Here is a 15405-nt window from a genome sequence, read left to right as displayed (position 1 = left end):
AGGCCGAGCTGGGGAGGGGGCCGGGAGGGCCGTGGGCTGTGGACTGCTGGGGTCAGATGCCATCGGGTGGGGTAGACAGGCCTGGCCCTGCCCGGGCACAGTTCAGGGCTCCTGCCCTTCGAACTGCACTTGTGATCCATATTGACAGACAGCAGGATAATCATTAACTGCCGCCAGGGGCTGGGCCGCCAGCTCAAAAGGCGCTGGGCCCAGGGCGTCCCCACTTCCTCCTTGCGCCCCAAGGGCCAGCCAGGCGCCCAGGTAAGAGCCTGCCCCGTCGGCCAGGCCCCTCTTCCCCAGGGCACTCAGCCCAGCCACTTCTGCAGGTCCTCGCCCTCCCAAGGAAGAAAGGAAGGGATGTAGGTGATGGCTGGGTGATCTCAGTAAGTCCCTTCCATCCTCCGGCCTCAGTTTCTACCTGTGGGATGAGGCAATTCCTGAAGGGTGGTGGCATCCCTGTGCCTCCACAGCCTTCCCCGTGTTGGGCACTGGGTCGTGGCCTGCATCCTCAGGAGGGCCTGCTGGCCAGGGGGCGGGGCAGGGGGAGTGTAACCAGCTCTGGTGTCTTCACAGGCCTGTCCCCCCAGGCAGAGGAGTCCTGCCTGGGTACCCCCCAGCCTACCTTGACTGCAGCCTGGGAACACAGCACTTCAGAGAGGTTGCTGGGCAGGACAGCCCTCCAAGCCTCGTTCTGTGACCTTGGGCAGCCTCCGTTGCCTCTGGGCCAGTTTCCATGGCTGGGGGCATGGCCCGTCTGCTCTAAGAGCTTAAGTCCCAGCTCCTCTTTCTCGCCAGAAACCGTGGGGTCTCTGAAATGTCCCCTTGGCAGGACTGGGACTGGAAGCTGTCACTGAAGCCTCTTAGGCCACACCTGGCCTAGGGGGATGAGAACATACTTCCCAGGAAAGAGTTCTCCCCGGGGGCCCTGGATTAGCAGCTCCGTCCTCTCCCTACAACAGGGACAGACCCAAAGGATGAAGGGAGGGTGGCTTGCCACCAGTCTTAGGCCAGGGTGCAGGACAGTCCTGCCAAGGCCCTAAAGTGCCTATGAGGAAGCAGCACCAGCTCAGAGAGGTTAAGCCACGTGTTCAAGGTCACCCAGCTCCCAGAGCACCACTGTGCTGTTTTTCCAGAGGCGTGGTTGCTTACAGCCCTGTTCTCACCCTTCTGCCACGAGGTTTGTGTATCAGCATCTTTTCAAGTTCCCTGTTCCCCTTTCCCTCCACCTGGCCCTTCTTGGCCCCTGTTCGCTCTGTCCCTTTCCTGTTCTCCAACCGACCTTCATCATTTTTTCTGTGGCCTCTGCCTTACTCGCCCACGTTCTCTGTCTCCCCTTCGCCCCGTCCTTCTCTCTCAGTCTCATCTCTAGCTTCGACAGGGCCACCCTAAGGAATCTGGGCACTCGGAGGTCCCTGGAGAGGACAGAGGCCCAGCTATGCCTTGATGTCTCTCCGCCCTGTGGCTACAGCAGGAAGGATGGGCAAAGGGCACAGGAGGGAGGCTGCGGCGGCCAACCCGGGAACTGGGGCCCAGCTCTGGTTGGGAAAGAAACAAGGAAACAAGGAACTTGGGGACAAAGGGTGTAGGGTGTCAGCGGGCAAAGGGTGCCTTGGGGCTGTAAATCCGAACCACTCCCGGCTTTATGGGCAGATCTGGGGCTGAGACTGGACTTTGCCCAGGAAAGAGTGGGCCCGGATGATAAGGAGCCTCAATAAAAAGACCATGGACACAGGGCTGTGAGGACCCGAGGACCCAGGTGCACAGGTGTGGGGCACTCTCCAGACCTCTGGCCAAGAGGAGACGCCTCCAAGTGGCTCCCACTCCCTGTAACAGCAACTCCATGTGGAAGTGCCCACTCGTTCCAGTGGGGCTGCTGTTATCTGGGGTGGGGGCCGGTCCCCGCGGAGGAGGACGGGCGGCTGCCGCCCTGCAGACCAGCGGGGACCTCTGTGGCGGTGCTCCCAGACCCAGGACGGCACAGAGCTGTGGGCTGTTGGCGGGCGGCTGAGACCGAGTGCACAGGGCTCTGACCTATGAATTGACAGCCAGTGCTCTCGTGTCCCCTCTGGCTGCCAGTTCCATAGGTCACAGGTATGTTCGCCTCAATGCCAGCGGCCAGGGCCGGGGCCGGAGGGCCAGGATGGGGGTGCCCAGTGGGCAGTGAAGAGTCGCTGCCTCAGGGCCCCTCTTGTGAACCTGAACTGCTTTGGGTCCCCACTTATACTGCCTGTGCTGCAGCAGGCCTCTGTACTTCGCCCATGCTGTTCCCTCTGCCTGAAACTCCCTTCCCAGCTTTTGTTCCAGGCTCACACTTGCTAAGCTCTGCCTGAGCACCTGCTGCCTCCAGGAAACCTTGGAGCGCACTTGATTGCTTGACTTGATGCTAAGTCAGTGCCTGGGCATCCCCAGCACCCAGACCTTCCCCTGAGTACTATACCTGCCCAGGGTTTCTGGCCTCCCCGCCCCCTGCGAGCTCAGCCCCCAGCCCAGGCTGAGCAAGCTCAGCTGTGTGCTCATTAAATGTTTGAACAGAACCTGAGCCTCCATCTGGCACCCTGAGGAAAGATCATCAACGCAGTGTGGCCGAGGGGGGCCCAGGGGCCTGGCCCCAGGCAGTGCTAGAGCTAGTGAAAGGGACCCCTCGTCATCCTTGCCCTCTGCTCGCCCCTCTCTGCCCTCTTGCCCATCTATCTCACCCCTGCACAGAGCCCCAGCTGTGGTGGCAGTGGCTGGGGAGGAGCCCCTGGGACAGATGGTGGCCCCACCCTGCTCCAGTTTCCACAGCAGCCTCAGTCCTGCCTGGCTTTTATACGGTGGGGTTCGGGGTTCGGGGGAAATTTTCATTTGAGCACAAGGATTGAAAATAGACCTAGGAGTGAAGTCCCAATTGCTTCACCACAGGAAATGGTTTCTGAGCCCTTTCTGTGTGTGGAGCGCGGGCATAAATAAATCACCAGGAATTGTTTGAGCCACTTTGCAAGGTAACTTGTGAACCTGTTTGGGAGATGAGGACGCAGGCTCAGAGAGGGTGAGCAACTGGCTCAAGTCACAGAGCTAGTCGGACCTTTTCTCTTTGCGGACGCTCTGCAGCTGACAAGCCCCTTAGCCCTGCTGGGGCCCAGCCCAGCTGCCCTCCCGAGGCCCAACCCCACCCCCGCTGCTGCACCAGCTCTGTGGGCCCCTCCCACCGGCCCTTAGACCATTTCTTGAGAGCTCTGGGTGTGCTTATCTTATCCTGGTGCTGGCCCCAAACTCCTTGAGGGTAAAGTCGGTGACTCACTCATCCTCCCTGGCTGGTGGTGCTGGGGAGCATTGTAGTTGTTCAAAATACACTGGCCAAACGGTGGGGACCTGAGCTCTAACTCCCAGAGTGCTGGCCTGGTGGGTTTCCTCCTCCATCTGTCACTAGAACCTCTCGCAGCTCTCAGTGGCCATATCCCAGCTCCATCCGGCCGTTTGAGCTCCTGACCGTTGGCCTTTTCCCACCAGGCCCGGGACCTGGGCACATCCTGCTTAGACCGAGGATCCTGCTTCCACTCCCTCCTGAGACCCCTTGGCTCACTGGCTTCCATGAGGCTCTGTGGCCTCTCTTAGAGCCCCCAACACACCCTATCACCCACACCTGGCTGCCCCCCCCCCCCAGCCTGTGATCCGCTGAGAGCCGCAGAACTAACCCTTTGTTTCCTGTAACCTCAGAGACTGGCACAGGGTAGGTACTTAATAAACGCACACTGAATAAAGCTTTTAATAATTTGTGGGGAAAAATAAAATAAATAAAAATAAATGCACACTGAACTTCACCCTGAGAGAATCAGTTTACCCTCTTCTTACATTTTCTTTTGACACACGTCTCTATACATTTTGCCCAAGAATATCAATGTGTTTGAATGGCAGAGTCGGCCTCAGGCCTGGCAGGGCGTGGAGTAATTTATGGGACATGCATCCTATTTCCTTTCTCATTTGGAAGAGAGGGCCATGGACTATTGGGGGCCTTTCCATCCCAGGTTCCAGAATATGTACTTATTATTTTGTTTAAAAAAATTTTTTTTTAATTGATTCATTTTTAGAGAGAGAGGAGAGAGAGAAGGGGGGTTGGAGCAGGAAGCATCAACTCCCATATGTGCCTTGACCAGGCAAGCCTGGGGTTTTGAACCGGCAACCTCGGCGTTCCAGGTCGACACTTTATCCACTGTGCCACCACAGGTCAGGCCATACTCATTTTTTTAGGCGAGAGAATCCCTGGCAATTCTAAGTAGGAGAATAGCCGGGTGACACTCAATGGGACACATGTGGGGATGGAGAACGGGACACAGAGTCACATGAGGGCCAGAGAGAGCACTGTTTCCCAGAGATGATATAAAATCAAGTCAGGTTGTTGAAGAGGTGTCAAAGCAAGAGCAACTGTGAGGCCTGACCTGGTAGTGGCAAAGTGAGTGGAGCATTGGACTGGGATGCGGAGGACCCAGGTTCGAGACCCCGAGGTCGCCAGCTTGAGCGCGGGCTCATCTGGTTTGAACAAGGCTCACCAGCTTGGGCCCAAGATCACTGGCCCAAGCAAGGGGTCCCTCCGTCTGCTGTAGCTCCCTGGTCAAGGCACATATGGGAAAGCAATCAATGAACAAGTAAGGTGCCAAAGCAAAAAATTGATGCTTCTCATCTCTCTCCCTTCCTGTCTGTCCCTCTCTCTATCTCTGTCACGAAATAAATACGTAAAATAAAATGCTTTATTTTAAAAAAGGAGCAACTGTGAGGATTAGAAGAGAATAAAGCTGAGCACTCGGATATGACAAAGGGTTAAGACGAGGTCATGATGAGGTCCTGTGCCTCTCTCTCTTGGAGTCACAGACTGATGGAAGAGCCCTTCAAACAGAGGACTCACTACAATGGAGTAAGGAAAGTGCTATTATAATTTATGTCATTAGGAGGCGTGATGTTGAGATCTGCCTATAATTTACACAATAGATTGTCAATTTTTGCAACACCATTTATTCAATAATACTACCTATTTATAATGACTTAGGAAACTATCTGCAACCATGTTAGGTATTTCAAAGAGAAGGGCCTATTAAAGGACATTGGACACTAATGTGTTGTTAGGGCCAACGGGCCAAAAAGGGGAGGGTATGCTAGAGCAGTGGTCCCCAACCCCCCGGGCCGCGGACCGGTACCGGTCCATAGAGAAAGAATAAATAACTTACATTATTTCCGTTTTATTTATATTTAAGTCTGAATGATGTTTATGTAGGTTTTTTTTGTTTGTTTGTTTTTGTATTTTTCTAAAGTTGGAAACAGGGAGGGGAGGCAGTCAGACAGACTCCTGCATACACCCGACCAGGATCCACCTGGCACGCCCACCAGGGGGCGATGCTCTGCCCATCTGGGGCATCACTCTGTTTGCGACCAGAGCCATTCTAGCACCTGAGGCAGAGGCCACAGAGCCATCCTCAGCACCCGGGCCAATTTTACTCCAGTGGAGCCTTGGCTGCAGGAGGGGAAGAGAGAGACAGAGAAGAAGGAGAGGGGGAGGGGTGGAGAAGCAGATGGGCACCTCTCCTGTGTGCCCTGGCCAGGAATCGAACCCAGGACTCCTGCACGCCAGGCCGACGCTCTACCACTGAGCCAACCAGCCAGGGCATTATTTTTTTTAAATGACCAGATTCCCTCTGATACATTCGTCTAAGACTCACTCTTTTTTTTTTTTTCAAATAATTTTTATTTATTTATTTATTTATTTATTTTTACAGGGACAGAGAGAGGGATAGATAGGGACAGACAGGAAGGGAGAGAGATGAGAAGCATCAATCATCAGTTTTTCATTGCGACACCTTAGTTGTTCATTGATTGCTTTCTCATATGTGCCTTGACCGTGGGCCTTCAGCAGACCGAGTTGCTCGAGCCAGTGACCTTGGGTCCAAGCTGGTGAACTTCTTTTTTTTTTTGCTCAAACCAAATGAGCCCACACTCAAGCTGGCCTTGGGGTCTCGAACCTGGGTCTTCTGCATCCCAGTCCGACGCTCTATCCACTGTGCCACCGCCTGGTCAGGCTAAGACTCACTCTTGATGTTTGTCTCGGTCACGTGATACATTTATCTGTCCCACTCTAAAGGCCAGTCAGTGAAAACATTTTCTGACATTAAACTGATCCGTGGCCCAAAAATAGTTGGGGACCACTGGTCTAAGACTCACTCTTGACACTTGTCTCGGTCATGTGATACATTTATCCGTCCCACCCTAAAGGCCAGTCAGTGAAAATATTTTCTGACATTAAACCGGTCTGTGGCCCAAAAAAGGTTGGGGATCACTGTGTTAGAGAACACATAAATACATAGATAAAATGCATGCGGAAAGACAACCCTGTGTGTGAATGAAGTGCTTGGAAGGAGGGGGGCATCAGATGCCTGGAGCCATCAGTGCAGGTGGGAGGCCCTCAGGAAACACCAGCCATCGGTCTTCCTCACCATGGCCACACGTGGAACAACGCGATGCTGACAGTGTGCAAAATAACTGAGTTTCAACCGCTAAGAAAGTCCAGTGCGGGAAGGAGCGGTCAGAATTGGGTGGCCTCGATGGGGAGGTGAGAGAGGTGAGTGTGAGTTCAGCTTTTGCTGCGTTGAAGCCCAGGAAGCTTGGGAAGAGGAAGGAATGACAGAAATAAAGGCGCAGAAAGGTGAAGGAGGATGGCCTGGCCGGTTGGCTCAGCGGTAGAGCATTGGCCTGGTGTGCGGGGAACCCGGGTTCGATTCCCGGCCAGGGCACATAGGAGAAGTGCCCATTTGCTTCTCCACCCCCGACCCCCTCCTTCCTCTCTGTCTCTCTCTTCCCCTCCCGCAGCCAAGACTCCATTGGAGCAAAGATGGCCCGGGCGCTGGGGATGGCTCCTTGGTCTCTGCCCCAGGCGCTAGAGTGGCTCTGGTCGCGGCAAAGCGACGCCCCGGAGGGGCAGAGCATCGCCCCCTGGTGGGCAGAGCGTAGCCCCTGGTGGGCGTGCCGGGTGGATCCCGGTCGGGCGCATGCGGGAGTCTGTCTGACTGTCTCTCCCAGTTTCCAGCTTCAGAAAAATACAAAAAAAAAGAAAAGAAAAAAAAAGAAAGGTGAAGGAGGAGCCTGTTCTGTAGTCTCACTCCCTGTGGCCACCACCAGAGGGCGCCCCAGGCCGAATCCCGCGGGTGCTGTGCCTGGCACTTCTCCCGGCTCCACGCCAGCCCTGCCCCCAGCAGCCTCCCTGGCCCCTCCAGGCCAGCGGAGATACTGTTAGCGCCACACACAATGGCGGGTCCCAGGCGCTCAGTGCTCACTTCACACAAAGTGGGGTTCCTGGTGGGACGTGTACGGCTGTCATGTGTGTATAAAATATTAAGGTACAGTGTATATTTGTAGAATTATACAATAAATCCCTATTTAAAGACCACTTAAGAAAATCTCTGCACTGCAGAGTCCGCAGATGTGACCCCCCCCCCCCCCAGGTAAGCACAATGCTGACCTTTGTGGTGATCACTCCCTTGCCTTTCTCTGCAGGTGACCATCCATGTATGCAACCCAGATCACCATGTGTTCATGTTGCCTGGGTCGTTGTTTATTATGTAAATGAACCTTGCTGCTCTGTCTGCCATCTCCATCCGGTCTGGAGCCCATAGTCTGTTCACATCCATTCACTGCTGTCTGTGTTCATATGAACAGAATACAGTTGATTTGTTTATTTACTATAAATAGACTTCAGTACTGCTGGGTCAAGAAGCTGCAGATGGACCAGGCCACAAGGTGCCTAAAGGAGGGGTATCTTGTTAACGGCCTTTTTCTTTTTTAAGTGTTTCTTTTATTGCTTTTAGAGGTAGAGGAAGGGAGGGAGAAAGAGACAGGGACATCAATCTTTTCCTGTATGTGCCCTGAGCAGGGATTGAACCCCCAACCTCTGTGCTTCCAGACGATGCCCCCACCAACCCAAGCCATCCTGCCAGGGCAGCCTTTTTCTTTTTGTTTTTGAATAACTATTAAACCTTCAGAAAAGTGCAAGAGAAGTACATTGAACACAAGTATATCCTTTATTTAGATCAGGGGTCCCCAAACTACGGCCCGTGGGCCACACGCGGCCCCCTGAGGCCATTTATCTGGCCCCCCGCGGCACTTCCGGAAGGAGCACCTCTTTCATTGGTGGTGGGTGAGAGGAGCACATTGACCATCTCATTAGCCAAAAGCAGGCCCATAGTTCCCATTGAAATACTGGTCAGTTTGTTGATTTAAATTTACTTTTCTTTATTGTAAATATTGTATTTGTTCCCGTTTTGTTTTTTTACTTTAAAATAAGATATGTGCAGATATGTGCAGTGTGCATAGGGATTTGTTCATAGTTTTTTTTATAGTCCGGCCCTCCAACGGTCTGAGGGACAGTGAACTGGCCCCCTGTGTAAAAAGTTTGGAGACCCCTGATTTAGATTAACCAGTAGTTAATATTTTGCTGTATTTGCCCTCTCTCTCTCTCTCTCTCTCTCTCACACACACACACACATACTTTTTCTGAACCATTTGAGAGGAAGTTACATAGGTCATGACCCTTCACCCTTAAATATTTCAACATGTATCCCTTAAGAAGAATGACATCTTTTACACAACCACAAACAGTTGCCACACTTGGCCTTCACAACAGCGGCGCAACACTGTCATCTGGTACGCTGTCCGCTCCTGGTGTCTCTGCTTACCCAATCAACTAGGATCATGCCTCACATTTGGTTTTCGGGTCTCTTCAGTCTTCTTGAATCCAAAAACATCCTCAGCCTTTCTTTGTTTTTCAAGACCTTGACTTTTTTTTTTTTTTTTTTTTTTTTAAATTTTTCTTTTATTAATTTTCAGAAAGGAGAGAGAGAGAGAGAGAGAGAAGGGGGAGGGAGGAGCAGGAAGCATCAACTCCCATATGTGCCTTGACCAGGCAAGCCCAGGGTTTTTTGAACCGGCGACCTCAGCGTTCCAGGTCGACGCTTTATCCACTGCGCCACCACAGGTCAGGCAACTTTTTTTTTTTAAATATTTTTTTATTTATTGATTTTTAGAGAGAGAGAGGAGAGAGAGAGAGAGAGAGAGAGAGAGAAGGGGGAGGAGCAGGAAGCATCAACTCCCATATGTGCCTTGACCAGGCAAGCCCAAGGTTCCGAACCGGTGACCTCAGTGTCCCAGGTCGACGCTTTATCCCACTGCGCCACCACAGGTCAGGCGACTTTTTTTTTAAATTAAAATTTAGTTATTTTGGGACAGAGAGAGGGACAGACAGACAGGAAAGGAGAGAGATAAGAAGCATCAACTCATGGTTATGGCACCTTAGTTGTTCACTGATTGCTTTCTCATACGTGCTTTGACGAGGGGGGGCACCCAGCTGGGTCAGTGGCCCCTTGCTCAAACCAGTGACTTAGGCTAAAACCAGGGACCATGGGGCCATGTCTGGGATCCTGTCTTCAAGCCAGTGACCCCGTGCTCAAGCTGGTGAGCCTGCACTCAGGCCTGTGACTTTGGGGTTTCGAACCTGTGTCCTCGGCGCCCCAGGCCAATGCTCTATCCACTGTGCCACTGCCTGGTCAGGCTATTTTATTTAGTTAGTTAGTTAATTATTGATTTTAGAGAGAGGAAGGGAGAGAGAAAGACAGAAACATCAATCTGTTTCTGTATGTGCCCTGACGGGGAGTCAAACTGGCATACATATTGGAATGATGCTCTAATCAGCCAACCAACTGAGCCGTCCACCCAGGGCCTGTTCATTGATTTTAGAGAGAGAGGAATGGAGAGAAAGAGAAACATCGATTTGTTGTTCCACTTATCTGTGCATTCATTGGTTGATTCCTGTATGGGCCCTGACCAGGGATCAAACGTACAACCCTGGTGTGTGGGGATGACTCTCCAACCAGGTGAGCTCCCAGCCAGGGCCAGACCTTGACAATTTTGAAGAGTATGGGTCACTTGTTTTGTAGAATGTCTCTTAGCTTTCTACCCTTCTACTTTTCAATTAAGACAATCAAATGTGTCCATTAGATGAAATTTGGACACTATAGCCTGACCTATGGTGGCGCAGTGGATAGAGCATTGACCTGGAATGCTGTGGTCACTGGTTCAAAACCCTGGGCTTTTCCGGTCAAGGCACATACCTCAAGCAAGGGACAATTAAAGTGAAGCAACTATGAGTTGATACTTCTCATTCCCCCCTCTCTGAAAAATCAATAAATAAAAAATGTTTAGGCTCTGGCCAGTTGGCTTCGTGATAGAGAGTCAGCCCCGTGTGTGGAAGTCCCAGGTTTGATTTCCGGCCAGGGTACACAGGAGAAGCACCCATCTGCTTCTCCACCCTTTCCCCTCTCTTTTCTATCTCTCTCTTTCCCTCCCGCAGCCAAGGCTCATTGAAGCAAAGTTGGCCCCTGAGGACAGCTCCATGGCCTCTGCCTCAGGCGCTAGACTAGCCCCCGGTGGGCGTGCCGGGTGGGTCCTGGTTGGGCGCATTTGAAAGTCTGTCTCCACCTCCCCACTTCTCACTTCAGAAAAATACAAAAAAAAAAGTTTAAAATTTGGACAATATGGAAAAGTGAACAAAAATTACCCTAGTTCCTGCACTGCAAGATTAGCCGTGTAGACCAGGGGTCCCCAAACTACGGCCTGCGGGCCGCATGCGGCCCCCTGAGGCCATTTATCCGGCCCTGCTGCACTTCTGGAAGGGGCACCTCTTTCATTGGTGGTCAGTGAGAGGAGCATAGTTCCCATTGAAATACTGGTCAGTTTGTTGATTTAAATTTACTTGTTCTTTATTTTAAATATTGTATTTGTTCCCGTTTTGTTTTTTTACTTTAAAATAAGATATGTGCAGATATGTGCAGTGTGCATAGGGATTTGTTCATAGTTTTTTTTAATGTCAAAGTTTTTTTTTTAATTTTATTTATTTATTTATTTATTCATTTTAGAGAGGAGAGAGAGAGGGAGAGAGAGAGACAGGGGGGAGGAGCTGGAAGCATCAACTCCCATCTGTGCCTTGACCAGGCAAGCCCAGGGTTTTGAACCGGCGACCTCAGCATTTCCAGGTCGACGCTTTATCCACTGCGCCACCACAGGTCAGGCCCATAGTTTTTTTTATAGTCCGGCCCTCCAACGGTCTGAGGGACAGTGAACTGGCCCCCTGTGTAAAATGTCTGGGGACCCCTGGTGTAGACATTTCCTGTAATCACTTGAATTAGCTGACTTCGTTGTTCTGTACACTTGAACATTCACATTTAATCTGGTGAGCTGGGCTTTTGGTTATCCCATTTTACAGCTGGTCCCAGGCACCTTGTTTCTCGTTACAGACGGCGCGGTCTTGCCCTGGCTGGGTGTTCGGGCGGTTGGAGCGCAGAGCTTGCAGGCCTGACCCCCAGGCAGGGCGTACACAGCAGCAGATTGCTGTTGCTATCTCTCCCCCACCTCTAAAATTAATAATAAAAAAATGACACAGTCTTTAGGACTTGAACCTGACTGTGCACTTTCTGTGTACTTTGCCCCCTCTTGGTAGCGGCTGATAGATAGAGTGTGTGAGAGAGAGAGACCCCAGGCCACTGTTTCCGGTTTGGAAATCTGCTTTCCTAGTTTTCAGTACTCCACTATTGCTTTTGTTTCCTTCCATTTTCTATTTTTGCCTTTTCTGTTAAAGTGAAAAGCCTCTTCAGATGTCTTTTGGTTAGCAAAGACAGGTACGAAGGTACCTGCTTCATAAAAGGGAAGTGATGTGATAGGATCTTTCAAAACTCAAAGGCTACCTGTCCCACAAACGTCGCGGCTTAAAACAAGAGTCACTTCTCAGCTCAGGGAGCTGCAGGTCAGAAGTCCCGAGCCTCGAGCTGAAACCGCGTGGTGACCACACTCAGTTCTCTGGGGGCTCTGGAAGGAACCTGTCGCTTTCATGTTCTTTCTTACTGATGTCTCGTGGGGATTGACAGAATTCAGATCCTTGCATTTGTAGGACTGATGTCCCTGTTTCCCTGCTGGGTGTCCATGGGGGGCTTCCCTCAGCTCCCAGAGGCCACACACATTCCTTTTCATGTGGCCTTCTACCTTCAAGTCAGCAGCACATTGAACCTTTCTCTTGTTTTGAAACTCGGACTTCCTTCCCACCGGCTAGAATAAGCTCTGCTTCCACAGTTCACGTGACGAGGCCAGGCCACTCAGCTAATCCTTGATCTGAAGTCAACTGTGCCATCATACAGGACCTGTCACGGGAGTAAACCCACCATATTCACAGTCCCAGGCATTATACCAGGTGTGCACACCAGGGCGGGGGATCTTGGGAATATCTTAGAATTCTACCTACCAATAATTACCAAGGGGCAGGAGGGGTGTTTTGAGGGAAGCTCTTGGATCTGGGGGGCAGGAGGCCAGGGTGATGAGCAGGAGTTGGAGGCTTGACCGCACCCCCAGAAAGGGCCCCCACTGCATACCTGCCCTTTGAGGAGCCCCAGTGTGTACTTCCGGGAGCGAACATGGAGCGGGGGCAGACACGGCCCCCTCATCTCCTCGGCTTCCAGTCCCCTTCCCGGTGACCCACCCCCACTGTCTGTACTTAAGGGCAGGAGGGAGAAGGCAAAGGTCAGAGGAATATTCCAGCTGGGCCAAGAGGGAAGTGAGAGGCTGACCAGCCGGGACAGTTGCGTGGACCGCCAGCTCAGAGTGACCGGTCTGGAGACTGATTCGGGGCAAAGAGGGAGGTGTTAGGTCAGTGGAGGGGACCGGAGGGTGGCTTTGGGTATGATGTCTATTCCCCGCCCCCCATTGAGATGTGGATGTGAGGGGCTAGGACAGAGGCCAGAGGACGGGCTCATTGAAGATGAGCTGGATCGCCTGACCTGTGGTGGCGCAGTGGATAAACCTTTGACCTGGAATGCTGAGGTCACCAGTTCAAAACCTCTGGCTTGCCTGGTAAGGCACATATGGGAGTTGATGCTTCCTGCTCTTCTCTTTCTCTCTCTCTCTCTCTCCTAAAAATAAATGTAAAAAAATAAAAGATGACCCTGGCCGGTTGGCTCAGTGGTAGAGCATCGGCCTGGCGTGCAGAAGTCCCAGGTTCGATTCCCAGCCAGGGCACACAGGAGAAGCGTCCATCTGCTTCTCCACCCCTCCCCCTCTCCTTCCTCTCTGTCTCTCTCTTCCCTTCCCGCAGCCAAGGCTCCATTGGAGCAAAGATGGCCCTAGCGCTGGGGATGGCTCCTTGGCCTCTGCCCCAGGCGCTGGAGTGGCTCTGGTGGCAACAGAGCAACGCCCCGGAAGGGCAGAGCATCGCCCCCTGGTGGGCATGCCAGGTGGATCCCGGTCGGGTGCATGCGGGAGTCTGTCTGACTGTCTCTCCCCGTTTCCAGCTTCAGAAAAATACAAATAAATAAATAAATAAAATAAAAGATGAGCTGGGTCTGTGCCCTGAATGCTTAGTGTGACACATGGCTGGGGACAGAATGACTCTCTAGCCCCCAGCCTGTGAGGCCACCGGGAGGTTCAGGCTGTTTTCCAGCCATGGGGGAGCAGGGGCTATGGGAGGGAGAGGCAGCTGGGCAGGAGAAGGTGCCGCGGGCAGAGGTGAGGAGGGCGAGCGCTGTGCCCGTACAGGTAGGGCTCGGACCACACCCTTCCAGCAGCGACACCCACGCGCCTCATGCGTGCTCTCACGAGAGTACGGGATGTCAGGGTTACACCCACCATTTCCATCAGTGCAGAGTAAGGGGACCCCAAGACCCCGCCAAGGGATCCCTGGCAGTATCGCTGTAGAGGCAGAATCTTGCGTGCCAAGTGTGAGAAATCACTTCCTATGGAGTCACAAAGGCAATGTGTCCACGGCGAAGGCTTGGAGGGCAGGGCTGGATGGCGCCTGCGTTCCGTAGGGAGTTTGGGGTACATATTCTCCCCTGTGCTCGGCTGCAGCAAGTGGGGGCCAGAGGCTGCAGGGTTGGAGACACGAGTTCAGAAGAGTTTGGAAGCCCAGCATGGGAGGCATCCTCCAGGCCAGGGCGCAGTTTCTCGGAGGCCTCTGCAGCTCGGCTCAGGAAAGCACTGCGGCCACTCTGGGCACGGGGCGTCCGTGGTACTGGGCACCCAGGCTGCAGGACGGGGCTGCTGCTTCACGGCAGAGTTCACCCCAGCCGGCCTGTACTTGAGAAAGTGGCTCTTGAAACCCTCTTCCTCTGCTTTGCCTCCAGCCCAACCTTGCGACTTCAAGTAGTTCAAATGCGGAAAGAGCACAGGGTTAACGTTCCGAGGCCCAGTGTCTTATATTGCCTGGGCCACATCGAGGAAGCCACTCAACATCCCAGGGCCTCGGGCTTTTTTCCATTGAGATTTGGAAGCAGATCCTGAGCAGTCCTGACACTGTCACCTCCAAACCAGACTGTCCCAGTCACTGGACCCCCCAGAGGCCTGTAGAGCTCAGCAACCCTCTGGGAGCCCTAGCTGTGGGCGCGTCCACTCTTTAGGAGAGAGGCCTCGTGGGCTGTAGATACCCTCTGGCCGGTGTGGGAGACCCCGGACTGAGGAGGGCCAGGCCTCTCTAGTTCTTTTTTTTCTTTTCTTTTTTGTATTTCTCTGAAGTTGGAAACGAGGAGGCAGTCAGACAGACTCCCACATGCGCCCAACCAGGATCTACCCGGCATGCCACCAGGGGGCGATGTTCTGACCATCTTGGGGCATCGCTCTGCCGCAACCAGAGCCATTTCAGCGCCTGAGGCAGAGGCCACAGAGCCATCCTCAGCGCCTGGGAAATTGCTGCTCCAATGGAGCCTTGGCCGCGGGAGGGGAAGAGAGAGACAGAGAGGAAGGAGAGGGAGAGGGGTGGAAAAGCAGATGGGCGCTTCTCCTGTGTGCCCTGGCCGGAAATCGAACCCGGGACTCCTGCACGCCAGGCCGACGCTCTACCACTGAGCCAACTGGCCAGGGCCCAGGCCTGTCTAGTTCTTTACCTTGTTTTGGCAAAACTGCTCTGTTGACCAAATCTATTCCTTGTGGCTGCAGGGCCAAAAGCTGCCCTACTATGCAAACTTTCTCAGTGGAAAGAATGAACCCCTCCACACCCCAGCGACAAACCTCTGTGTTTTTGGCTCTTCCTAGATTGCTTCTTCTACCATATTTGGAGGGAAAACTCCATTTTTCTTTTTTCCTTTTTAAAGTTGTTTTAGTGGCTCTATAGACACTTCTCTAGCCCAGGCCATCGTGGGACGGAGCAAACTGCTCTCAGGGTAAGTGGGTGGCCCCTTTCCGCTAGCTGAGCTGAGCAGTCTGTCTGAGGAGGCTGGGTTTCGCAGGTGTGTGTTTGTGAATTTGAAAGAAAACACTGGGAGTGACGGATGGACACCATTTCCGAGATGAAGGAAATATCTGAACCCTTCCTCAATCTTTTCCCCAGGGCAGATACAAAAAGTGAAATAGAGAAAC

Source organism: Saccopteryx bilineata, chromosome 1, assembly GCF_036850765.1.
Source record: "Saccopteryx bilineata isolate mSacBil1 chromosome 1, mSacBil1_pri_phased_curated, whole genome shotgun sequence".
NCBI classification, from domain to species: Eukaryota; Metazoa; Chordata; class Mammalia; order Chiroptera; family Emballonuridae; genus Saccopteryx; species Saccopteryx bilineata.
The sequence above is the reverse complement of the archived record's forward strand: the minus strand, read 5'-3'. Positions refer to the sequence as shown.